General features: G+C 34.9%; 1 protein-coding gene across 16 annotated transcripts in view; it reads left to right on the top strand.

The window, feature by feature from the left end:
• Zbtb20 (zinc finger and BTB domain containing 20) overlaps positions 1–26,543 on the top strand; it is an 815,899-nt gene that overhangs the window by 349,758 nt on the left and 439,598 nt on the right. The window lies entirely within an intron of this gene.

Raw genomic sequence — 26,543 nt, 5'->3', positions numbered from 1 at the left:
TGACAATCCAAACATTCTTATGAATTGAAGATCTTGAGTTCAAGACTAGCCTGGACTACATAGTGAGACTCCCCCCCATCTCGAAAACAAAGAAAAAAAAAGAAATTCTAGGTAAAAATAAAACTAAGAGAGAGAGATACATGTACATATAGACATATACAGACTTACTGATAACAAGTTCCTACTTGTAAACCTAATCCTGAATTTCCTTCTGTGTGTTAACAATGCTGCATGTTAATTCCCCCTCTTCTGAGGAAGCCATTTTCTGTTATTGACACGCTTGAACAACTATCCTAAAACCAATTGTCACTATAAAATAATAATTTGAGCCTTAGAATGGGATTTATGGCATCAGTATTCACAAAAATTTATGGTAATTAGAAGCAATACTACCTGTGATGGTTCTGAGGTTGTTTCCTCCTTAATTCCTGAGTTTGACTTTTAAGTTGGTCTGTGAAAGCTTGTAGCAGTTCATTCAAGTCTTCCAAAGTAACTCAGTTAAAATTATCTTTCCTGCTTACCAGAAAGTACTTTGTTCTTTGGCTAGGTCTTGTTCTTATTGAAATAGGTTGCTAGTCAGTAAGATTATTATGTCCTTTGAATTGCTGGGATGCCTTGGGAGAAAAAAAAAAGTGTTTTCTATAAAATTCTATAAAATTTTGTTAAAAATCCAATTGTTAAATGTTTTGTTCTCAAAGAAATTTAAATTAAAAAAACAAGCTCTTGGAAGAAGAGTAAGTTTATCTAATCTTTAAAAACTGATAAGAAAAAGTCTTAAAGAAAAGACTTACCCCATGGAACAACAAACTTCCAAGAAATTAGGCACATGTTTCTGGGGAACAACAAAAAGTGACACTTCAGGTTTTAGCACATTTCCTAAAAATGCCCCCCTCAGTATCCCAAGAGGTGATTTGAAAGCACCATTCTGAGTCAACTGAAAAGAAGCCATGGTGAGCTAAGTTTCTTTCAGGGGGATATGAGACACGGTGTTCAGAAAGAACATCAATCTTGTGGTTAGAATCAGATGCTCAAATTTATGAACCTCTCATGATAGTATGTCTTCAAAGATACAGGAAAGTAAATTGGCTGGCTCTTAGAAGATAGTTACTGAATATTAGAAGATTTAGATTTTTGATATGGTCTATTTTTTGGCAAATGCTCTAATTTTTGGTAAATGTATATAATTTGCTTAATAATTTGAGTACAAGTTTGCAGAATTGTTCTTTGCAATTTGCATATTGCAGGACTTTGTTCAATAAGCAATACTGGTACGCAATTGTGATTGTTTTTTACCGTTACTACTATCAGCATTGTTTTCTTCTCTAGGTTAGCAGTGATGGGAACAGCCATGAACCTTGGTTATACATTTAATTTTATGTCTGTCTTTCTCTTGTAGCACTGGAAAGTCCAAGGGGCCTAACCAGAGTCTGACTTTTCAGTGGCATTTTATCCACAGGACATTTTAGGGGATAGAAAAATAACTTGTATGAAAAAGTTCTTTATTTTTTTGAGTAAGAGCTGACTGTTGAGCTATATAGAACTCTCTGATTGATTATATAATACTACCTACATTACCATTACAGTTACCACAAGGGAGACAGGAAGTATAATTAAAAGGAAAGAGTATGGGTTGACTATCTAAAGACTTGACTCAAGCATTGCCAGTTTTGTCTTAAGTTTATTTTTCTTATCTGTAGGGGATACTTTCCCCCATCTTACAGATATATTATGCTAAGAAGTCAAATGACATATATGGAGTGTTTAGAGTTCCATGGAATAAGGATAGTTCATAAACATCATGTGTTACAGTAGAAGTATAAATCACTTTGTGGTCTCAGAAGTATAAGGTTCTTTACCTGAGCTCTTAATGGTTTGAAATTAGTTTGTATTTAGCTGCCGTATAGGGAAATACTCTTGCTGCTGAGGACTAATCACACATTGGAAACAATGACTAAGAGTGAATTGTCAATGAGATATTATATCTTTTAAAGATTTATTCTTAAAATATTGCTACTATAAATTTTCAGAGCAGATTCTCTCAAATTAGAAAAAATCAACTACTTATCTCCTCTATCAGAGAGTGTCTTTCTTCAAGGAAAGAACTGGGTGTCCTAATACTAATTTTCTTTCTTAATTATTGATATTGGCACCGGATAGGTCTTCAGACAGTTTTTTGAGCATCTTATCTAAAAATTTTGTAAAATTTTAGTAAAGATTTTACTGTAATATATTAAAAGTACTTATTTCATTATTTTGACTGTGTAGATACCATTATTAAACATTATACATATATTAGAAAGAAAATTAATTATATGTATATATATTGACTTGGGAGGATGATCATAATTTACTGAGAGAATATTTTCAAGGCAATGAGCATTTATGAGGGAATATATTTTATATGTTTATATGACCATAAAGAAAAGCTATAGAAACATCTATACCACATCCTTTAGTTGGGTCAGGATTAGGAACAAAGACTCAGGGAAAATTATTAAGTTTTTTTAAAAAATAGTTTTTGTTGTTTAACTAGATTATAATGAACATCTACTACTAAAGAAGTTTACAAATGAATAAATTAATTTTTAAATTATTGCCTTTCTATTTCTTAGAAAAATGGGTGAAGGGAAATTGTTAGCACACAGAAGTTGTAATTTCATTTATATTGCCTTAACTTCCTTAATACAAAGTAAAAAAGTACACATACTCTAAATAGATTGAGTCCTTTATTCAGCAAGTATTTCCTGAGTTCTAGGATGATGTTAGTTTTCTTATGACTAAACACAAGGGGCATGTGTTTGTGTGTGTGTGTGTATGTGTGTGTGTGTGTGTGTAAAGCTGACGTCTTTCATGGTAAATGGTCATACATGGAATCATACACAAAAAATGAATAGTTGAGCAATCAGAAGTAATTTGATCCCTTACTACAGCTTCTCTGGATACGTGACTTACACAATGTGTAAGAAGACATCTTACAAATCTTTTTTGTCATTTTTCTCATCTACAAATTATCTCGCCATTACAGCTTTCCCTAATGCCTTTCCTACCTTTTTTTTTTTTTCTCATTTTCTTCTCCAAGAGCTCTTACTAACCCTCTACAGCCCAGGTCAATTAATTTTTCTGCTTACTTCCAATCTTCTTGCTGGATCAGTCTTATTCTTCCCTTTCTGTAATAAATCTCACTGGATTTTCTGACTTCTCCTATGCCTCTCACTCACTTAAAAAAAGAAAGAAGAAGAAAAGCAACACCTCTGAAAGATTAGGTTTCAGAATTATATTCCCAACAGAAGATCTATGGAAATTTAAGTAACTGAAGGAGTAAATTCAGAATAGGTTAAAAGCAAGCATCAAAGATCCACTATTCAAATAAACTTGAGCCAAATAGATAGGCAGAACATCCAAATCCAAGTAAGACAAGGGAGGACTGTATGGTTTAAGGTACTGTTTCCTAGAGCAGTCACATTCCAGAGTCATCCCAGAGCAGTCCTAATGATGACCCAATCTTTATAGACAGAGCACAAAGATGAGCAAACTAAGTTAAAACATGGAAAAGTTGTAGTATAAAACCTAGCAATAAACATACCTTATTTCTGTGTTACAGACAGTTACAAGTGAGGCTTTCAGAAAAAGAAGATAGAAAGCAAAAAATGGAGGGAAAAGGAAAGAAAAGGTTGGAGGAAGGGAGAAGAAAGAGAAAGTGCATCCTTCCTTCCAAATAAAACAAGGATAGAGGCTGGGAAAAGGTGGCTGATTAGGGCCTGCAAAAGGATAAAGAAAAAATAAAACTTATTTTGTATCCCAACCCTTTCCTTATACTTTCTAAGTCTTCTTTAGTTCTATCTGAATAAGTGGATCTGCTTAGTACGTTTATTGAGCCAACTATCATCTCCTTCCATTTAGGGGGTGCTTACTAGAAGGGAACCATTTTCAGTTGTGGGGGAGCATTTCTTAGAATATGTCTTAGTTATGCTTAACACCACACAGTTGTTTCTGATCATGGCAGGTTGCCCAGAGCTATACAGGGAAGAGTGTGTATTCATGGCTATGTTATATGACTCCTCTCTGTGCCCCCATAGTTTGATGAGAACAGGAACTCTAGCTACAAAGATGTCAAACAATAGGATGTAACTGGAAAAACAAATCATGTTTGAGAGAATATTTTAATTAGATAAGAAAATGCTTATATAATGTAAAGTGGAAAGAATAAGATTCAAAACTGATAGAAAATATTAATACTATTTATATCTGTGTGATTATTGTTTATTTCTGTTCCATTAGGTTCAATTTTTCACAAGTGTCTGAGTCCAAATATTTCTTGAGTCTAATTAGTGGGAGAAAAATAGTGGTTGAGATTGAGAACAATGTCAAAAGGAAGGAACAGTTGATAGCAAGAGGTGGAAACAAGCCAAATGTCCACCTATGGACAAATGGATAAACAAAATGTGTATATGCATCACTGGAATGCTGTTCATCCTTAAACAGGAATGCAATTCTGACACATGCTACAATATGGATGAAAGAAATGGGGAGAAAAAATGTAAAGAGAAAAAAAAAAAAGAAATCAACTCTGGATGAGAAGAGATTTCATTTGAAGTTGGAGTGATATCATGCTCTTGTTGAGATTTTTTTTTTCTTTATGGACACAGTTTGGTCACTTAATGCTCAAGTAGCCCTTCAGCTCTGGTTGAGGATTAGAGGAAAGAGGTTGTAGGGTAGACTGTTCACTTTCTAATTACTAGTGATGTATTTAAGGTGGCATAAACAGAACAATTGTCACTTCAGACATGAATAGCTAAGAGAAGCAAAGTAGGCCAATAGACATACTCAAACCCTACTTTTGTGTATAAAATAAAATGTTTACTTAGGTAATAACTTCATGTTCAACTTCTAAACTTCAGTTACTACAGTGTTTCAATGGAACAAAAATATATGCAATCAAAGAAGTTCACATTTCCAGGACTCTATATATAATGTCTTGCATCTATAAACATTTACCTATATCATTTTTATCCTTACCGTCTGATATCCTTTGACCATTTTCATTGTTTGTTTTCTAGTTTAGATTCCATAAAATCTCTTTAGAATCTATTTACTAATTATCCTTATAATTGGCACATCTTATGCTCCTAACTTAAAAGTCAGCTGAATTTCTCCCAACTTAAGTGGTGATTCTACCATTTGTAATACTAAATTTCTCCTCGTCTCTATATGCTCCAGGACTTAATTACCTTTTTAAGTTGCCTTTGTTAATTCTTAGTTCCCCTAACTCAGTATCTCCTCTTTGAGCTCAAAGGTTTCTAATCCTGGCTACATATTAAAATCACCTATAAAGTCTTATTGGCCCCAGTCAGATATTCTGCTTTAATTGGTCAGCAGAAGTAGATCTAACTGCAGGGTGAACACTTACAGGAACCAAACTTATATTTTCAATTCAGTTAATTCAAATTTAACATGCTGCCTCATATTTCTGGGTAATGACTCCCTTCCTTACCAAAACATAATATACCTTTATCAGTATTCACACTACATGTCTATATATCACCACACTGACATGCATAACACACACATGCAAGCACACACATTAAGCTAATGACCAAATAGAAAGGTAATTTGATAAAAGTAGAAATTACTATTACCAAGATGTTTATCTCTTACAAATATTTTCTTGGTGGAAGAAGCCATGGCTTTGTTGAAACTCATATTTTCCAATAATTCAATAAGTAATCAATTGATTCCTTTTTTTCCTAAAAAATGTGGAATATTTCTATTGACTTATATAAACTTCTTGGTATACAGGTCCATGAAATTCATGCATGTTTATATTTTCATAACAACTACCACCACTATCAGTTTACAAAACAATTCTTTCATTCCCCTTCCCCTGCAAAAAAAACCCCACAAAAGTCCGTGCTACCCCTTTATTCCTTCCCTCACAACAAACACCAGGCAACCACAGAGCTCTTCCTTATCACTTTTGTTTGGTCATTCTGGTAATTGTCATAGAAATCAAGTCTTACAGTATGTAACTCTTTGAAAATTACTTGTTTTACTCAATATGATACATTTAAGACTCATCCACAACGGTTCAGGTATCAATGATTTCTATCTTTTTAATTGCTGAATAGCATTTCTTTGTATGTACCACAGACTGTTTATCCATCCACTCATTGAAAGACATCTGGCTTTATACTAGTCTGGGGCAATTATGAATAGAACTGCTGTGAACATTTGTGTATATGCTTTTGTGTGAAAACAAGTTTGTGTTTCTCAAGGGTAAATACTCAAGAGTCAGATGCTATATGTATAAGTTTATATTTCAAACTATTTTGTGAAGTGGCTTTGCCATTTTACATTCATACCAGCAGTGTATAAGATTTCCAGTTGTTCTACATCCTCTTGGTATTGTCAGTATTTTCTGTTATAATAAATGCATAATAGAAACATTTTTTCTTTCATGCTATAGAAGATAGTGTGATTCTGGAGCCATAATATTGCCTGACATTTTAGAGGTATTCTGCAACTCTTGGGAAAGAAATGGGGTCTCTTATTAGTATATTTCTAATACCATTACTTCCCCTACCAGTCTTCTCAGAATTATTTTTCCTTATGAGTAGTGCATTAATTTAGCTTTACATCTTTTAAAAATTTCTTTCTTGAAGACGTAAAAAGGTCACCTCTCTATACCTACAGTCTAATGTAGCTTAAAGCAGTATATGTACCTATATAAATGCTTTATCAGGTATAAAAAATAGTACTCATTCAATACATGTTTATTGATTACTTGCAGTATCTCAGCCAGTTAGGTAAAAAATACATACTACAACAGGAAAGCACAATCTGAAAAATATTAAATTATAGTTGCCTGTACTTCTAATGTTGAGGTAAACTGTGTTGAGCATGTGGTAGCTAAAATAAAATTCTTTAAAATCAGCACATCAGGCATTGAATGGGTCTTAGTCTCTACTTTAAAATGACATTTTAGACAAATGGAAATGGCAGTGAGGACACATTTCCTTCTGGAGGAAAGCCCAATCATGGGAGTTAGATCTGAGTCACAGTGGCATTGCAGCCCCACTTCTGCTATTTTGTGGCTTTAGAGCTCAAGCTGGTTATTTTACCTCTACAGATTTGTTTTCTTGTCCATCAAACTAAAAACTTAGAATCCAAGCTAAAAATTGTGTCTTTCCAGAATTTATTTATGGTTACCAATGATGACAAGAAAGGCAACATTACTATTTTAACAAATACTTGACTTTGCATCATAACATAATTATCCTTCTTTGCTGCATGATATCATCTATACCCTGATACAGAAGCATGTTTTTATCTTAATCTGTCACAAGCACTCCACATGTGGTCTGTTCTCTTTTTTGTAATAATGTCACCCATGGCTTTTAAGACCTCCTGGTTTTTCTCCTACTTCATGACTTGTCGATTGGTTAGCTCTTCCTCCTCTGATTCATTACATTCCACAGATGTGCCATGTTTACCAGACTTTTATCTCAGATTCTACCTCAATCTATTGCCTGAGTCCCGACTTATAAATGCAATAATTTACTTGCTGCCTCTGTTGGATATCCACTGGACATCTTAAATTTAGTAAGAGATCTTGATTCTCCACTGTGTCTGTGGAATCAGCACCATCCTCTGAAAGAGGCTTGCTCTAGTTATTTACTCTCATCCTTTGTCTTATTCTTATAGCATTGGCAAGACGGCTAAACACTGAGTTGGCTTCTGGTCCATTTATTTCAGTTCGTTTCCATGTATGAGTAACCACAGCAAAAATTCTCAACTAGACATAGTGTTATGGACTGAAAGTTTGTGTTTATTTTTTAACTGGCCCTCTGTGTCTCCTATCCCTATGTACTCCAATTTAATAGTGACTATCTTGAGGTCATTGGAAACAATCTCGAAGGTGGAAAAGCATACACTTAATCTCTTGCTCTGAGTGGTTTGCCATTGTCTGTCTGACAGATAACACTTGAAAGGAAATGCTTATCTCCTGCTAAGTTTGCTCCTTTGCTTCAGTTTTGAGTACGGAAGAAGTTGGCTGTGTCTTAAACTGTTCTGGTGTTAGCTCCTGCAAGGATTGCCCTTGATTGTCTGCTCCCGACCCCTCTAGAAAACATTTAATGTGTTCCCTGTGGTGAGATGGGCCACCTTTTCCTTCCTTCTTAGAAATGATTTGTTCTGATGGGGAAGAGGGGTCATTCCCTACTCTGAAACTTTCAGTGAATTCTTCCATATTGGTCAAAGGAGGGCAGTCTATCTGCTGAGCATGACAAGTAAGTCCCTTTATAATTGGACCATCAGAATTTCTATATATAATAAAGTATATACAGTATCTGAATGATGTAATTAAGGTGTTTGCTACATTGCCTAAAATGTTAGGTGCTCAATAATGGTGAGTATTTTATTAACTAAATTATTTAGTGTTTTTTAATGTTTAAAGAAATTGCTTTGCCTTTCAGGGGGGTTGAGGAGGAGAGGGTGAGATAGAGAAGAGAGAAGAAAGAAAAGAGAAAAAGAGAGAGAGAAAGGGAGGGGGCGAGAGACAGAGAGAGAGAGAGAGAGAGAGAGAGAGAGACAGAGAGAGAGATGTATGCTAATATAGCAATCCACTTCTAGAAATCTTTATAAGAAATACTTGCAGTGGGCATGGAGACTCATGTATGTAATCCCAGCAACTCCATCTTAACAAATAAGATTCACAAGACCCCATCTTAACAAATAAGCTGGGTATGGTGATACACCTCTGTAATCTCACCTACATGAGAGGAATATGTAGGAGAATCATGGTCTGAGGCCCACCCAGGTGAAAAGTGAAAGACCTATCTAAAAAGTGCAAAACTCTATTTGAAAAATAACCTAAAAGAAAAAACGGGGTTGGAGGTGTGGCTTAAGTGGTAACTTTCCTAGCAAGTGCAAAGCCCTGATTCAAAACCCCAATACCACCAAACCAAAAGAGGGGTGTGTGTGTGTGTGTGTGTGTGTGTGTGTGCATGTGTGTGAGAGAGAGACAGAGACAGAGAGGGAGAAAGGAAGAGAGAGAGAATGCTTGCACATATATTACAACAATTTTAATTGCAGTTTTATTAACAGCAAAAATTTTGAAACATGCTATATTTCCATGAAAAAAATGTTTTACTACACTGTTGCATTGGACTATATCTAGCTGTAAATAAAACAGATCCATATACTTGTACTACCCTGAAAAGATTTTTGTAACCTATTTTAAGTTAGCATAGGAGGTTGTAGGCAGTTATCTTACATGGATGCAGAGAGAAATACAGCTGCCTACCAGAGTTGGGAAGAATCCATTCCAAACTTTTAACAGTGGTAAACTAGGGAACAGCAGAAGATTGCTGAGACAGGGAGAGGTTCTTCCACTTCTCCTAAGATTTATTTTAAGTTCTTGAATTGTTTGTAATTTATTTTTTTACTTTGTGTATGTTTGGAAGGGGGTCCAGTATTTTTTCCTTGATTTATTTAGGTATAATTGACAAATTAAAAAAATATGTTTTTAAGGGTATGATGTGGTGCTTTGATTACCAAAATCAAACTAATTAACACGTCTGTCACCCCAAGTAGTTTGCTTTTGTGTTGTGTATGTGATGAAACACTTAAGATCTACCCTTTCAGAAAATTTCAAATATATAATTTCATTAACTATGGTCACCAAGATGTACATGAGGTAACCAGAATTTATTCATAGTATAACTGAAGTTATCCCCTGCCCTGCTCCTAGGCCTGCCAACCACATTTCACTCTCTACTTTTATAAGGTGACATTTTTAGATTCCACACAGAGGTGAACTCATGCTATATGTGCCTTTCTGTGTCAGGCATACTGTCCTTTAGGTTCATTTATGTTGTCACAGATGGAAGGATTTCCTTCTTTTTATGGATAATATTCTACTATTATGTATGTAATATAGTATATATCATAGTTGTTATAATATATAATATATTATTATGTATTATATGTAATATATAATATAATATATATAATGTGAGCATATGATATATATACATATATTTATAAATGTTAGTTATATATCTCATATTCTTTATTCATTTTTTAGTCAAGGATACTGTTTGTTTCCTTATCTTGGGAATTGTGAATATTGCTTACATCTCTTCAACATATTGCTTTCATTTTCTTTGAATATATGCTCGGAAGTGGGATTGCTGGGTCATATAGTAGTTCTATTTTTAAATTTTTGAGGCCCTGCCATACTGCCTCTCATAATGCTTGTATCAATTTAAATTTCTGTCAGTGCTATAAAGGTGCTCCCTTTCCTCCACACTCACCAACATGTGTTATCTCTTACCTTTTTGTTAATAGTCATCCTAATAAGTATGAAGCAACATCTCATTGTGATTTTGACTTGCATTTTCCTGATGATTAGTAATCCTGAGCACCTTCTTAGTAATTTTCACTTAAAAATTTTTAATGCTGTAAAAGCCCCCGTCAAACTTTAAAATGTTGCCTTGGAAGAACCATTAGAAACCATTTACATATTAGTATGAATTGATTTGTTGATTGGATTTTAACTTGAAAAATAAAGTGTAATATTTTGGAAAAACAAAAAATATAGTTTGGAGAAAGTGAGGCTTTTTGAAGACAAATCATGGCACTTTACAGTTTTGCCAGGACCAACCTTACTTAGGACTATCAAGCAATCTGTATGATAGTGTTATTTTATAGCTCTTTAACTGTGTCAGGAACTTGGTGCCAAATTCCATCTGTAAATTTCTATAAAGTCATCCAGAATTGTTACTGGGTTTTCTATTACTCTGACTTGCAGAAGTGTTCAATTATACCTTACCTAATTGAGAAAAGTGACAATTGATGTTATGTCTTACAGATTGGCTTTGAGTTCTTTAAAAACTATGCAGTTGAGTATATGTGAATGTACGAGGGTAAGTTCTTGATATTTTCACTCTAGGTAAGGGAAATAAAACTCTACTCTACTTTCTATTATGGGTAGAAAAAATTCTGTGTATGCTGGAAGCCACTTGTTTTCACCACTTTCTGTGAAAATTATTAGTGAATCTAGAAGCTACTTGAAAAATTACCATAACTAGCTATAGGAGTTCAATAAAAAGAAATACAACAACAATAAAGAAATATAAAAACTACAGATGCAAATTCAGTACCAATTTTGGCTATTTAAGTTACCAACTATTGTGATAGAATATAAAATTAAATCAAATTAAGATTCCCATCAGTAGGAATCCTCTTCAAGCTATCTGTGCTGTGTTGACTCTACCTTGTCTCACTATAAGGCCTTTCTGATTTTCTCTCTGCCTCTGACATGCTACCCAAATTCATTTTTAACAGAAAACTTTCCTCTGTGATGACATTAAAAGGGACTGCAGAAGTGCAATAAAATCTATATTATCCTAAGAAAATAATAATCTGCAAGGCAGACAAATATTTGATGCTGCAGTATTTCATCCATTCCTTTAATTATTAGAATATATGGAGATTGGGGTTATGAATTTTACTTTTTATCTAAATACACTGAAGAAATTGAAAAATCAAAATTATTATGCTTGTAGAGTAAGACAATACCATAAAATCCTGAGTTTGGAATCGTTCTCAGAAATGACCTAGTACATCACTTTGTTTTCTAGATCATTGTTAGTAAACTGTGGCTTCTAGGCCAAGTGCATCCTGCTGTTTGTTAAACCTGTGACCTAAGAATGATTTTCACAGGTGAACACTAGCAGTCTACTTCATGGTAGGGACACTACATTTGGATTCCAATTTAGCAAAATATTATCCTTGAAAAAAGAATATTATTCTACTTAGTAGAGGACTTATTTTGCCAAAAGTGTGCTTATTATTATATTTTGGATTTTATTAATAAAATTCTTACATTTTTTCCTCTTACTGTATAAGTACATGCATAGTATAGTATCTCTGATTTTTCCTCTTGGCCCACAAAGCACAAAATATTTATGATTTTGCTTTTCATAGAAAAAGTTTTCCAACCCTATGTACTAGATGAAGGATTAGAAGTCCAGAAAAACTGAATGATATTGCCAGGTTATTGGTAGATCTCCTTCATCTCTTTGAATCAGAGTATTGTATTAGATAGGCTCTAGAGTGTGTCTGGTTTGAATCCTGTTACTATCCTGTTGCCCTCAAGCAAGTAAACTAACTTCTCTTTTCCTCAATTTCTTTATCTGTAACATTGTTGTGAGAATTAAATGAGATAATAAATATAAAATGATTACAACAGTGTCTTGCACATAATTATTGCTCCATTGTTAGCTATTGTTACAATTAATATCAACATGTTTAATTCATAGGATATACTATAAAGAAAAGATTAAAATCCACACCTGAGCCTGTCACTCATAATTTTATAATAACTGGGGTTACCACATTTCAGACCTGAGGGAAATCTGGCATTTATTCACATTTTCATAGCATGGTTTTTATTTATCCTTTCCTACACTAGGACTACTAGTGTACAGTATACTTCTAAATGAATACATAATTTATAATATTGGTGGGGAAACTTTTAACACACAGCACTTAAGTCAAAACCCTACAGCACACCTGCTGAGTCCAGCGAATGAGATTGAAGCCATTTTGTTCTCTCATCCTGTCATCCTGAGAACAGTCACCATATTTAAAACTACTTAACTGATTACTTTTTTAAATGATTGAGCAGTGAGCCCAGTACTGTTTTTTTCCTCTTATATAATTGCGACTTTGTTTTTTGTTTTGTTTTATTATTCATTTATTCACATGTGCCTACATTGTTTGGGTCATTTCTATCCCCTGTCCCCCTCCCCTCCCCTCTGCCCCCTTCCCCCTCACTTCCAGGCAGAACCTGTTCTGCCCTTGTCTCTAATTTTGATGAAGAAAAGACATAAGCATAATAAGGAAGACAAAGCATTTTTGTTAGTTGAGTTAAGGATAGCTATTCCTAGCATTGCTTTCGTGTACACATGTATTACAACACAAGTTGATTCATCTCTAACTGATCTTTACAGTAGTTCCTGATTCCCTTCTCATGTTAACCTCTGTTGCTTTAAGGTTTCTGTATTAGTTCCTCTGGGGTGGGGGCATCAAACGCGTTCACGTTTTGGGTTTTCTACCTATTCCTATATCTCCCGTATGTGCTCTCCCCTTGTCATGTGATCCAAGTCCAACCACATTGCTGCATTGGCCCTAGATCTAAAGTCTGCATATGAGGGAGAACATACGATTTTTGGTCTTCTGAGCCTGGCAAACCTCGCTCAGAATGATGTTCTCCAGTTCCATCCATCTACCTGCAAATGATAAGATTTCATTCTTCTTCATGGCCGAGTAAAATTCCATTGTGTATAAATACCACATTTTCTTGATCCATTTATCAGTAGTGGGCATCTTGGTTGTTTCCATAACTTGGCTATTGTGAATAGCGCTGCAATAAACATGGGTGTGCAGGTGCCTCTGGAGTACCCTGTGTTGCATTCCTTTGGGTCCCACAGAGTGGGAGAAAATATTTGCCAGCTATACATCAGACAAGGGACCGATAACCAAAACATACAGGGAACTTAAGAAACTAAACTCTCCTCAGATCAATGTACCAATTAAGAAATGGGCAACTGAACTAAACAGAACTTTCTCAAAAGAAGAAATTCAAATGGCCAAAAAACACATGACAAAAGCTCACCGTCTCTAGCCATAAAGGAAATGCAAATCAAAACCTCACTAAGATTCCACCTCACCCCTGTTAGAATAGCCATAATCAAAAACACCACCACCAACATGTGTTGGTGAGGATGTGGGAAAAAAGGAACCCTCATACACTGCTGGTAGGAATGCAAGCTGGTGCAACCACTCTGGAAAAAAATTTGGAGGCTTCTTAAAAATCTAAACATAGACCTGCCATATGATCCAGTAATGGTTTTTAAATCATCTTTAATTGTATTCTGTGCAATAGTGAAGTATTCTTTCTTTCATTCTTTTCAGTTCCTAGCATTATCTCCCCAGTTTATTGATACCCTTCATCTTCTACTTAGACTCCAAAGCCATCATGCTGAACTAGATGAAATATATTGGATCATTATGCATTTAGTCCTAGTGGCAACCTAGTTAGCTATCTTTTTTTCGTGTATGGAAAAAAAAAAACAGTTTTATTCCTCTGTAAGAGTTGAAATGAAGAACATCATGTTTTGTTTTCTTCTTTAAAAAAAAAACCTAGAATTTTGCTTTCTCAAGAAGACCCACTATGTGGCTTATAGTTTCTAGAAATGTTTGTTAAAGGGCTAGGGGTTATAACTTGGATTTAAAAAGAGTTGCAACAAAAAGATCAACTCTAACCTTGACTTATTAAAATGATAAGAATTGGTGTTGCCTATAATTGCTTCCTCTGTGACTCATATCTTATGTTTGCTCAATTTACTGGCCCAAACAAGATTTTACTCTTCTCAGACCTGTAGATCTAATCTCACAAAAGAAAACATTTTTTTTCTATTTCATGCATCATCACCATCATCTTCCTGAGCTTGCTGTCATTTATAATAAAAGACGTATCTTAACAGTAAAAGAAACACTGGGTTAGGAAAAATACTGCCATGTTTAGTTTTAAAGAAATTAAGAATATAAATTTATTTGTGCTTGATGCATCCATAATTAAATAGATAGTTCAAAAGGCAAGATTTTGAATAGTAAATAGTATATGTAAGACCCATATGTGGCAACCTACTCTGTAAATAAACAAGACCAAATCAGAAGAAATTCAATGTCAATAAAAAACAGTATTTTATATTTGTCCAACAACAGTTCTGCTATTTTTTGTTATGAGTTTAAGAATAAATACGGTACAATTTATGCATTCCCATAGCATCCAATACTTCACCTGACCTAGTATGTATCACAGTGTAATTGTTGATTTAATTGTCTGATCCCACTTATTGGGCATTGTGGTATCCACTGTTATCCACTGTACTCAGCACAGTTCAGAATCTGATACTCAGTTTATCTCATATTAGATGGAAAGAGTTAAAGGATGAATAAATATCCAAAAATAAATAATTTGTAAGGACATTATTGTTGGATTAATTATTATTATGGGGATGTATGTATCAACTAATAGCAAGTTTTCCAGATATATCCAGAATGGGCACGGACATGCCTTTGATGTTAATGTCACCTACTCACAGGTAGTTCCACTTATCTCTACATATCAGCCAGTTTTCAAATTAAGGGTGTAATGTTCTGTTTTCACAGAGTAAGATTACATATTTGTATCAAGATCTGCTCAAATTTTACCCATTCTGCTAAAGTCATCTTGATTCCCCCAGCTGGAAGTATTTACTTCTCTGATCTCCCACAACACACTATTAGGACTCTTGATTGAATTAACTTTCAGACTTTTCCTATGATTTATTAGTCTGATTATTTTTGCATCCCACATTGCATTTAGTTCCTCTGCCTTGTAAATTACTACATAGGAGATTCCTAAATACCTTTTCATTGAAAAAAGAAACTTATTATGATTGAGAAAAGGCCTTAAACATGCTTACGCTGCAAAAAAAAAAAATAGTTTAAACTCACTTAGAGCACTTATCCCCAGTGCAGAGATCAGAAATCCATTGCCAGCACCCTGATGGCCAGTCAGTTCTACCTCAGCACTCCCCCCATTGGGTGGACATGCCTTTGAGTCTTAGTGCGCCTTTGGAGGATTGTTATTTAGCATCCCTCATTTATAGTAGCAGTTATTAACTAGTTCAGGCATTCACTCAATGAATATGCAAATGATTGCATAGCAGGAGGTTTTAGTGCTTTGAGCTGAGCATGAGCCACTGTGGGGCATATAAATGGGGTATTTGCTTGCTGAGGATCAGCACCTCCACTTTGCTCTGTGTTTTCTCGTGTTCCATACATGAGAAGTTACATTCATTCGTGCCAAGCCTCTTCTCCCTTGTGTTCTCCTTGCCTTGCAAGATACACAATTGCTAGAGGAAAACATAGGGAAATACTTCAAGATATAGGCAAAAGCAGTGACTTAGAACTATTGGCTCAGAAAATAAAAGTAAGAAATGACAAATGGGACTGTATGAAATTAAAAACTTCTATGAATCTGATCAAAGTACACTACATGCATATATGGAAATGTCATGACAAAAATCCCTTACTATTGATACATGCCAATAAAAATCATGAAAAATAAACATAAAAATGGACTAAATATTTAAAACCTTCTGTACAGCAGAAGAAACATCAGAGTGCAGAGACACCATACAGGAAGAGAGAAAATCTTTGCCTGATATTCAACCAATGGATTAGAATCTAGAATATATAAAGAACTCAAAAAACTGAACAGCAAAATCACAATCCAATCAATAAATGGGCAATAAAACTGAGCGGACTTTTCAAATGAAGAAGTACAAATGGGGGCCAGGTGTAGTGGCTCACTGCTCTAATCCCAACTATTTAGGAGGTAGGGATCAAGAGGATTTCTGTTCAAGGCTAGCTCAGGCAAAAAGTTGGTGAGACCCCCCCCCCCATCTCAACAAACAATGTGGTCATGGTGGTGTGCATCTGTAATCCAAACTACCTAGCGGCATTAATAGGAGGATTGGGGTCCAGGACCCTTGCAAAAACACAAGACCCTATTTGAAGAATAACTAAAGCAAAAGGGGCTGGCAGCATTGCTTAAGTAGTAGAGAGACTGCTTAGCAAGCTTAAGGTCCTGAGTTCAAACTCTAGTGCCACCAAAAAAAAAAAAAGTACAAATAGCCAATAAATATATGAAAAAATATTCAACTTCCTTAGCCATCAGGAAAATGCAGATCTAGTCTACATTGAGATTCCACCATGGGCTGCCAGAGTGGTTCAAGTGGTAGAGTGCCTGCCTAGCAAGCATGAGGCCCTGAGTTCAAATCCCAGTACCAAAAAAAAAAATCCTGAGATTCCACCTTACCCTAGTTAAAATGGCTATCTTCAAGAAAACAAGTATCACCAAATGCTAGCAAGGATGCAAAGAAAAAAAGGGACCCTTATAATCACTGCTGGCAGGGATGTAAATTAGTCCAGCTACTATAGAAATCACTATGGATGTTCTTCAAAAAATTTAAAGAAATAGAACTTCCATGTGATCCAGCCATACCACTTTCTGTCTTTGTACCCCAAAGAATCAAAGTCATCTAACTGTGGAGGTATCTGTATACCCATGTTTATTGCAGCACTATTCTCAGTAGCCAAATTATAATTAGCCTAGGTGCCCATCAATAGATGAATGGATAAAGAAACATGGTATGTATATGTAATGGAGTTTTACTTAGCCATTAAGAAGAATTAAACTGTGCCCTTGGCTAGAAAATGAGTGGAACTGGAGATCATCATGTTAAGTGAAGTACGTCAAGCCCACAAGACAACTATCATATTTTTTCTCTCATATTTCTTATTTGTGGAAGCTAGGGGGAAAATAAAAGCTCATGAAGGTAAAGGGAGGACTACTAGGAAGGTAGAAGGAGAAGGAAAAAACGAAGAGGGAGAGGAGAATATGAAAGAGTAATGGAGTGAACAGATCAATGCACATTACAGGCATGTGTAGAAGTGTCATGATAAAAATGAACTACATATTTAGTTAATTTATTGTTATTATGGGGATGTATGTATCAACTAATAGCAAGTTTTTCAGATATATCCAGAATGGGTGTGGGCCATTTTCGATGCTAACCATTATCTCCCTGATTTATTGACATCCTTCACCCACTGCAACAGTGTCTTACACATGATTATTGTCCCATTGTTAGCTATTGTTATAATTAATATCAACATGTTTAATTCATAAGATATACTATAAAGAAGGGATTAAGATCCATACCTGAGCCATCACTCATTTACAATGTAATATATGTACAATTTAATATATGCTAATAAAGAGAGAGAGAGAAGCTGAGCACCTGTGGATCACACTTGTAATCCTCGGTACTTGGGAGGCAGAGATCAAGAGGATTGAGCTTTGAGGCCAGCCTGGGAAAATAGTTCACAAGACTGTATCTTCAAACCAGAGCAAAGCAGGCTGAAGGTGTGACTCAAGCAGTAGAACACCGGCTTCACAAGAAAGAAGCCTGAGTTTAAACTCTAGTATGGCCAAAACCAAACCAAAACAAAACAAGCAAAAATAGAAAGAGAGAATCTTCTCTGTTGCTTTAAACCAAAACTGAGTGTGACACATTAGCATATTCTGTTTGTTTTGTCTTTTGCTTTTTGTTTTGTCTTATTTCAGTCTTTTTGAGACAGGATCTTTCTGGGTAGCCCAGGCCAGACTTGAATTCACTGCATAGCCCAAATTGGCCTCAAACTCTTCATCCTCCTGTCTCAGCTTCATGAGAACTGGGATTATAGGTGTGTACCACCATGCCTGGCTCAGGTTTTATAAAAGGAATAAACTAAGTTTGACATTCTAAAAGGATGTTAATTCTTGTTTCAAACACATGTAAATAAGCCAAACTGAAGCTTTTCTTCATAATATTGTATTGCTCATATTGAGATAGAATATTGGTGTGAATTAAGTTAGGCAACAAATTGAAAGAAAGAATGCTTATACAAGTCTTAATGCTAATGGAAAACCCCTAACCCCAACATATTTAGCAGATTTGTACATGTTAGTAGTAATAGCTAACATTAATGAGTAATTTTTATGTAGCAGTCCCTGTTCTAAGATATTTATAAGTAAAGCCAAATTATTCCATCCTCCTAACACCTCTTTTGAATAGCCATTATTATATCCTAATTTTATTGGTGGGGAAACTGAGGAATAGAGAAGCAAAAATTGTCCAAGTTTAGGTACATGGCAAAGTCAAGATTTAGTCCCAAGGAGTCTGATTCCAGAGCCTGCACTTTTTATTAAAAGATATATATATTCCTTAGTAGCAAATCTCCAAAATAAAATTTATGTTAAAATGACTCTCCAAAGTATTCATGTCTTGTCTATGCTTTTATGAGGTGTTTATTTTAAAATAGATTTGAATAGTAATTTCAATTGTGTTACCCTTTCTGTTCACATATGCTGGAAAAGTGAGAGTTGATGTGTTGCATACTTGGACAGTTACCATGTCATAAATACAGAATGTGTAAGTTTATTTGTGAGTTATGTGATACCTTGGAGATAAACCTATCTAAACTGTATGTATGTTTATAAGTAATTCTTTAAAAAATTGAATGTTATCAACTTTATAGTATTTAGGCTAGTCTCAACAATCACAATTACAAAATGTGTCTCTGCTTAGTGTTCTACCCCAACAAAAAAGCCTTCCTATTTTCTTTTTCTCTTTTTCTCACCAACCTTGTACTGGTTAATTCTTTTTCTACTTTTCTCTTCATATAACAGCCATTTTGTCTCAATGAAAATCTTAACATAGGTTTTATTAAAACACTCACATATTGTTTCTTCATCTGTAAAATGAGAGATTGGATTAGATGATCTTAAAGGTCCCTATGGGAAGAGTCTATGATCTATATATTTGATGGAGATCCCATTTTATTAAGAAAAAAACTATGCAGTAATCTGTAACCAAGCTACATCATGACAGTCATTAATGTAGAACACTTTTATCCAGGATTTAAAGTCTGGTTTTATTCATTACAGATTTTTAATTCAGTAAACTGCTTCAAAGAAAAAATTAACTTCATATATTTTGTGTCTGTAATTTGTCTGTGCAGAGGGGGCTGTATAAATCTATTTACTTTGAAAACCTAAGTGCATAATCAAGGGGTGTTTATTGGAAATCTTATACTAAGTAACTGATAACCTGGGACTTTGATTAATTCAAATCCCAGAAACTTGGTGACTAAAAGGCTAGAGACAAGTCCTGTGTGTTTATAAGGTACCCAAGTACATCTTATATCTTCTAAATGTCCTTTGCTCTTGATTTTTAAATCCCTGTTCATCTCAACAAACTATATCCTTCTAAATTCAGCTTCCTCTGTTTGTCATGTCACACTATAGATGCTTTCAGGATCATAATGTATGCTAAAGGAATTAAGGTATTTTTGTATTAAGATTTTAAACCTTCTGTGTTTTGTCTCTTCAGCACTCATGTATTATTACAAAGATTGCAAACTCAAATGGACCAATATCCACTGATCCTTGTCATCCATTCTCCTATGCCTTGGTTCCTGTCAACTAGTTACTCCTTAAGCCTTTCTGGGTATGATAGAGATAAGGGAAAATAAGTTAAAGGCAGGGGTGGGCGGTGGACATGTTTTCTGCCCTTTAGAAAGTCGGACATAGGTGAGGTAGTGATAAATGGAAATGTTAACAATTGCCTCCTGAGTCGTTGGAAAGAGTAACTAAAATTATGTGGTACTATGAAAATCCCACAGATTTTCCTAGCAAAGATATGCATTCTATCTTTCCAAAGAAAAGCATGCATAGTATGAAAGCAAATAAAGTAATGAGACCCAGGGAGTATAAAGGTGAGATTTTTGACTCCTTTTCATCCCATGTAGTAGAACCCAAAGTGCCTCTGGAGTCCTGGCTCCTGAACTGCCTCAGCTCAGTCTAGGAGTGGTAGGAAATGGAAAGGGCAACATGCTCAGAGCCCCAAAAGAAAGGCGCATTTGGATAACTATCAGATGTGCCTTCCTTACAATATCTTTTTTTAGTGTACAAGTTGAATCAGTCATCAGTCAATCACTTCTTTACTACAATTCAAATGTTCTGTTTTTAAATCTACTGTCAGATGAGTGCTCTGTGGTAATAAGAAGGTAGAAAAAAATAAATGACCATCTTTTACACACTCTTGTTAGACAGATAAATCCCTATCTCTAGTTGCTTTTCACATGCTAGCAAATACAGTCAGCGTTCCTAATTGAGCGTCTCCATTCTTCTCATTTGCCAATTGATCTACAATCTCTTAAACTCTCCAGAACATTATTTTTTCATTTGAATCAGTGGTCTAGGTCCACTCTCCTCATGTTGGTTCCAAACATTAATGGTTTAGTTGTTGAAAAGCCCAATAGCTAAAAAGAATCATGGGGGTTCAGGTGTTTTCCTTGTCTTTTTTAAATGATGCAGCTGCTACAGAATTTTAATGATGAACTGGGGAAAATGGTAGACTGAGTTTTTTAGTCATAGAAGAGTCATTTTGCTATTGAACTTTTTCCAGATTAAAGTTATTTTTAATACATCTAAGAATTTTTGCTTTTATATTATGCTAAGTAAAATAAGTTAGGCTCAGATAGACAGAAAAGAGTATGTTTTCACTCATATATGAAAGCTAAAAAGTTGATTTCATACAAGTAGAATAGTGGTCACTAGAGGCTAAGAAGGGGAAGAGGGGGAGATAAAGGGAGTTAGGATAAGAGGTACCAAAAGATAGTTACACAGGAAGAATCAGTTCTAGTATCCTATAGCACAATAGGGTCACTATTGTTTACAACAGTTTATTATGCAATTTTATAAAGAACAAAGAGAGGAGTTTGAAAGCTCCCAACATGAAAAATGGTAAATGTTTGAAGTAGAAATGCTAATTATTCTGGCATCATTACACATTGTATACACACTGTATCTCATGAATATATATAATGTTAATTTAAAATTTTTTCAAAATTTAAGAAAAAATTATTAAGTTTAGGATCCAGATTGTCTTTATGTTAACATTAAAAACAGATTATCCTTTGAACAGCTAAAGGAAAGTTGCTAGAAGTTCACATAGAGGATCTTCACTTTTATAGTATAGAGTATGTGTGCCAAATATAGTATATCCATATCAAATCAACTGTCACCAAAAATAATTTTACTGAAAACTGATTTGGGGAGGAATTGACTGTATAACATATAAACATATTATGTATAAACATTTAGTTTAAGGGAAATATGAAAGGTTTGTCCTACCTCATAAAATATGCAAACTGGCCCTAGAAAGTTGGACCAATTACATTCACAATCTGTGTAATTTTCTATTAAATGTCCTCATGTACTCTCTTTGCCCTACTTATTCTAGCTTTCCCTTTCTATAGGTTACAGTTGCCCTTAAGAGCTACAGAACTGTCATATAGAATTTTGTCTTCAAGGCTTAATGCCTATTTTCCACTCTACTTTCAACCTAAGACTTGAGTGATTTCAGGAATGTTCTGAGCAATGTGATATTGAATGTTACCATCTATATTACTTTCCTCTGGATGCCATAACAAGCTACCACAAATTCAATGACTTAAAACATCAAAAATGTGTTCTCTCACTGTTCTGGAGGCCAGAAGTCCAACCTCAGTATCACTGGATGGAAATTAAGGTGCAGCAGTGCTGCATTCATTCCTTCTAAAGTTCCCAGGGACAATCCTTTTTCTTCCCTTTCCCTGTTCCTGCTGACTGCCAATATTTCTTGGGTTGTGGATGCATCACTCCAGTTTCAAGGTGCATGATTACATTAACTTGCCCTCCTTGTCTGTGTGAAATCTCCCTCTGAAAAGAATTCATGTGATTGCATTTAGGGTCTATCTAGATAACCCAGGTTAATTTCTCTATGGCAAAATCTTTGATTGAATGATACCTGCAAAATCAAATCTTTTTTACAGATAAAATAAAATGTGTAGATTCCAAGGACTAGGATGTGGATATCTTCAGGGAGCTATTCAGCCTAATATCACCATCTTTACCTGTGTACCTATTCTCTGTCTTCTGCCTTGACTGCTCTTCTCATTTGTACTAGCTCTGTCAGTCAGATGAAGAAAAAATAAGAGGTGTCAAAAGGCTTTACTTCCTTCTCTGCACTTAGTATTTTAGGCGATAATTAGACAAGTAGCATGATAGATCCAGGCATTAAGACTTTATAGGCTTGGATAAAGCCAAGTTCATGAAAATGGTCTACAAATTTATTGTTTTATACATTCTACCTCACATAATTCCCATCTAATCCTAGACACTTGCTTAAAGGGACTTAGACTTGGTTATGCCTTCCTTAATGTTAACTTTCCTCCACTGTTGTGCCTAATGCAAGGAGAATCCAAAGGCTCCATCAAATGTCATCTCCCTGTCACCCTACATTCAGGAAGACTGTACACCATAGTGGTAGGTCTTGGGTATTCATTCTTATGCTACATAATGAAGAGGGATATTGCAGAAAGGTGACTATGGGGAAAACATCTGGAAGAAATAAATTCCTATGATCAAAGGGCTCTGTGTGCAGCCCAGAGGGTCCTCAGGGTGCTCCTCAGAGCAAACAAACAATTCTCTTGATGAGTCACTGCAATTTTTTTTCTGCCAAAAGCCCACATGTGTTGCAAGATCTCAAGGAAAAGGGGTGGAGAAGAGAGAGAATGAAAATTAAAGGAGGCAACAAAAGAATTTTAAAAAAATCTTTACCATATGAATAAAAGAAATCTCAACCTGATTAAGGTCTTTTAACATAGCCAGCATCCTCAACATTTTACCATTTGTATTTGCCCCAGAGTAAAATGAAGTATAAAACAAAATATTTTTTACATCACAACAAAGAAGTGGGGCAAAGGAAGGATATTGGGAAAGAATAGAACACTCTGAAACAACATATTTTTTTTTTTACCCTAATATACGAAAATTGGCAGAGGAGGGTGAAGCCCAGGATTGTGTTCCCGAACCCTAGCCAGTGGCACTTTACTGAGAAAAAAAAAAAAGTTACTTATGAATCAGTACAGCCATGCTTTGTTCTGCATGAGTGTTTTAATAGACCGAGTGTAATATAAGGATCAGGTGGGCTCGTGGGAATGGAACAAAAGGTTTTGTAAAATTAAAGCAAAATAATTATAGCTCTAGGTGCAAAGTGAGCATACTCCAGCAGTTGATAGCAAGGACCTGCTTAGAATGGCGAAGGGAGGGGGCATGCTGGAAGGTTTTTCTGTTTCTTTTTTTTTTTTTATTCACTAACAAAGGCTTTTAATAGGTAACAGTTGTAAAGCATCTTTGAAAGTAATTAATGCACCCACACAAAAATTTATTAAAATGAAAATTTAGGGAATTGTCTAAAATGAATTAATTAACAAAAAAAGAACATCGTGCCTTTCTTATTTTTTAAAGAAGGAGAGAAGGTTAAGCAAAGCAGATTTTTGTGAGATTGCATTTTAAAATGTTCTTGGTTTATTTAGTATTTGAATAGCCTTTAAAAAGAGAGTTGGCGGGATTTATTATCCACCCCCTTTAGAAATACTAAATGGGGACAGACATAAAATGGGGATTAATTTGTTGTGCATGAGCTTTAAAGCCCCTCAAATTATGATATCTCCTTAAGAAATGACTGAAGTTTTTAATCAGTTTGCAGAGACCTGAAGAAAGCAAAATATAGTATTCAAAAGAGTAAGAAGGTAAGTGTTTTGTTTTGTAATTTTTGTCACATGGTTGTCTCAATCTTGTGCCCTTTGCCAGGCCAGTAGAGCTATGCTTCCTTGTGGCCTCAAGGAAGACAAAGGGGAAAGCTTCAAAGTATGGTGTTCATAATTCTTACCTCAGTGTAATTCTATCTCTATGGGGAAAATTGACTGCATTTATTTTGTTTCTGTAAGAGTTTTTAATCACCATATTTGTTTTTCTACTAATTTCTTTTGCATTATTTCATACTGTGATATAATTATAAAGTAGAATATGTACAACCTGCTGTGAATTTACCCTTTTCTGTGAAAAGGATTTCTACTTGATTACAAAAGTATCCACTTTTAGCATGCTTTTGTTGGTTACACCTCAAAAAGTTTTAGATTCTGAACTTGTGTAAATTTTCAAATGTCAAGTGCTCCAAACCTTCCATGCTGAAAGTCATTGGAAATAACAGCCTTTATTCCAATACTCTTCTGTTCTAATAAGGCCAGAGTGTGGCTATGCAAAAACTGAGAATAGGAAAGAAAATTCATTTTTGGAAGATATAGTTGAAACATAGCTCTGGTGATACCACACAAAAATAGGTAATTGTAAGGTTTGAAGACAACTGTGGGAAATGTGCACCCCCACATACATAGGATCTATGGATTTGGATATATTTATTTGGATTTTCGTTGTCTTCTTTCCACTGTTTCCTGAATCTCCATTATCATGCCCTTTAAACTCTGAAATATTTTCAAATTTTCTTTTTTCTTATTCAAGGCAGTAGATTTAGTTGGTGTGAGTAACATAGCACTATTAACATAGTATTTTTGACTGAAAGGAAAGTCACATTTATGAAGCTTCTTGGTGTGGACACTGCACTTAAATAGAGATACACTCCTCTTAATTTTGTCTTTCAGTCTGGTGTGATTTTACTTTCTCTGAGGATATGACTAATAAAAGGAAAATCAAGAAAAATGTATTTATAGTACTAAGAACTTTCTGTTTTCATAGTACTGATTCCTGATCTAACTCTTTGCTATATGTATTAAAATTATTATCTACTGGCCTTTGAAGTGGGATCATTTATTGAATGGTATATTAGTTTTTTATTGCTGCTATAACAAATTACCACAAGTTTAGCAGCTTACAACAACAACTACTTATTATTTCGTTGTTCTGCAAAAATTTGAATTGGTTCTACCATTATGTCTGCTCCAGGTTTCACAAGGCTGAAGTTAAGGTGTCATATGGCTGGGTTCTTAACAGGAGACTAGAAATTCACTTGCAAGCCACTCTGTTTCTTGTGGCTGTGGGACTAAGATTTCCATTTCCTTGCTGATGTTACCTGGGGCCATCATTACATCTCAGTGCCAGCAACAGTATCTTCAGTCACTATCATGCTTGGGATTTCTCTGACTTCCTCTTCGACCACATCTCTTTTCTAAATTCTAGCCAAAAAAGTTATCTGCTTTTTAAATCTGACTAGATTGGATACATCTGAGTAATCTAGGATACTCTCCCTATTTTAATATCTATAACTATAATTAAATCTTCATAGTGCTTTTTCCATATAACATAAAATTTTGCTATATACTGTAGGATTTGGAAATTAGGATTTAGACATTTTTTATCGTGTAATTATTTTTCCTATCGTGTAATTATTTTTCCTATCACAGATGAATGCTGTAACAGTAAGTCACTTCCATTATATATTTCTGGAGTACTCTGAGTATTCTTTCTTAAGATGTGATCTAGAAGCAGATGACTCAGTATATGAATACTTACATAAGCCACTTGTAGGGTTTTTTCCCCCTCTAATACAGCTCACTAAAACAGCTCCTAATATTTCCCACTTAATAAGTAGAACATCTAGGACACAGGAAGAATCAAGTTGACCATAAGTGCCTGAGCTACACTGGAGGTTTTCTGGTTTATAGTAGAAGTTTTATTAAACAACACCTTTCATTTTCTACAAAGACTATTAGATCCATAGCAGCAAAACAACTGGAAAAGGGAAACAAGCCAAGACTGAGTGAGTCAGAATTGGAATTGCTAAAATATTACTAGATTAGTAAATATTATTGATTCATTAGGGTTATACCTCCCCAGGGAACAGAAGACCTCATATCTCTCCCTGGTATGTAACAGAATATTATAATATCATGATTCAAGACATTGTAAAATTGGTCAGGTACATGGCAATGTCTCAATGCAGGGGTTGGGAGAGGGGCTTCCAACCTCCCTCCCTTTC

The sequence above is a fragment of the Castor canadensis genome, chromosome 5, assembly GCF_047511655.1.
Source record: "Castor canadensis chromosome 5, mCasCan1.hap1v2, whole genome shotgun sequence".
Classification (NCBI taxonomy): domain Eukaryota; kingdom Metazoa; phylum Chordata; class Mammalia; order Rodentia; family Castoridae; genus Castor; species Castor canadensis.
The sequence above is the reverse complement of the archived record's forward strand: the minus strand, read 5'-3'. Positions and strand labels throughout refer to the sequence as shown.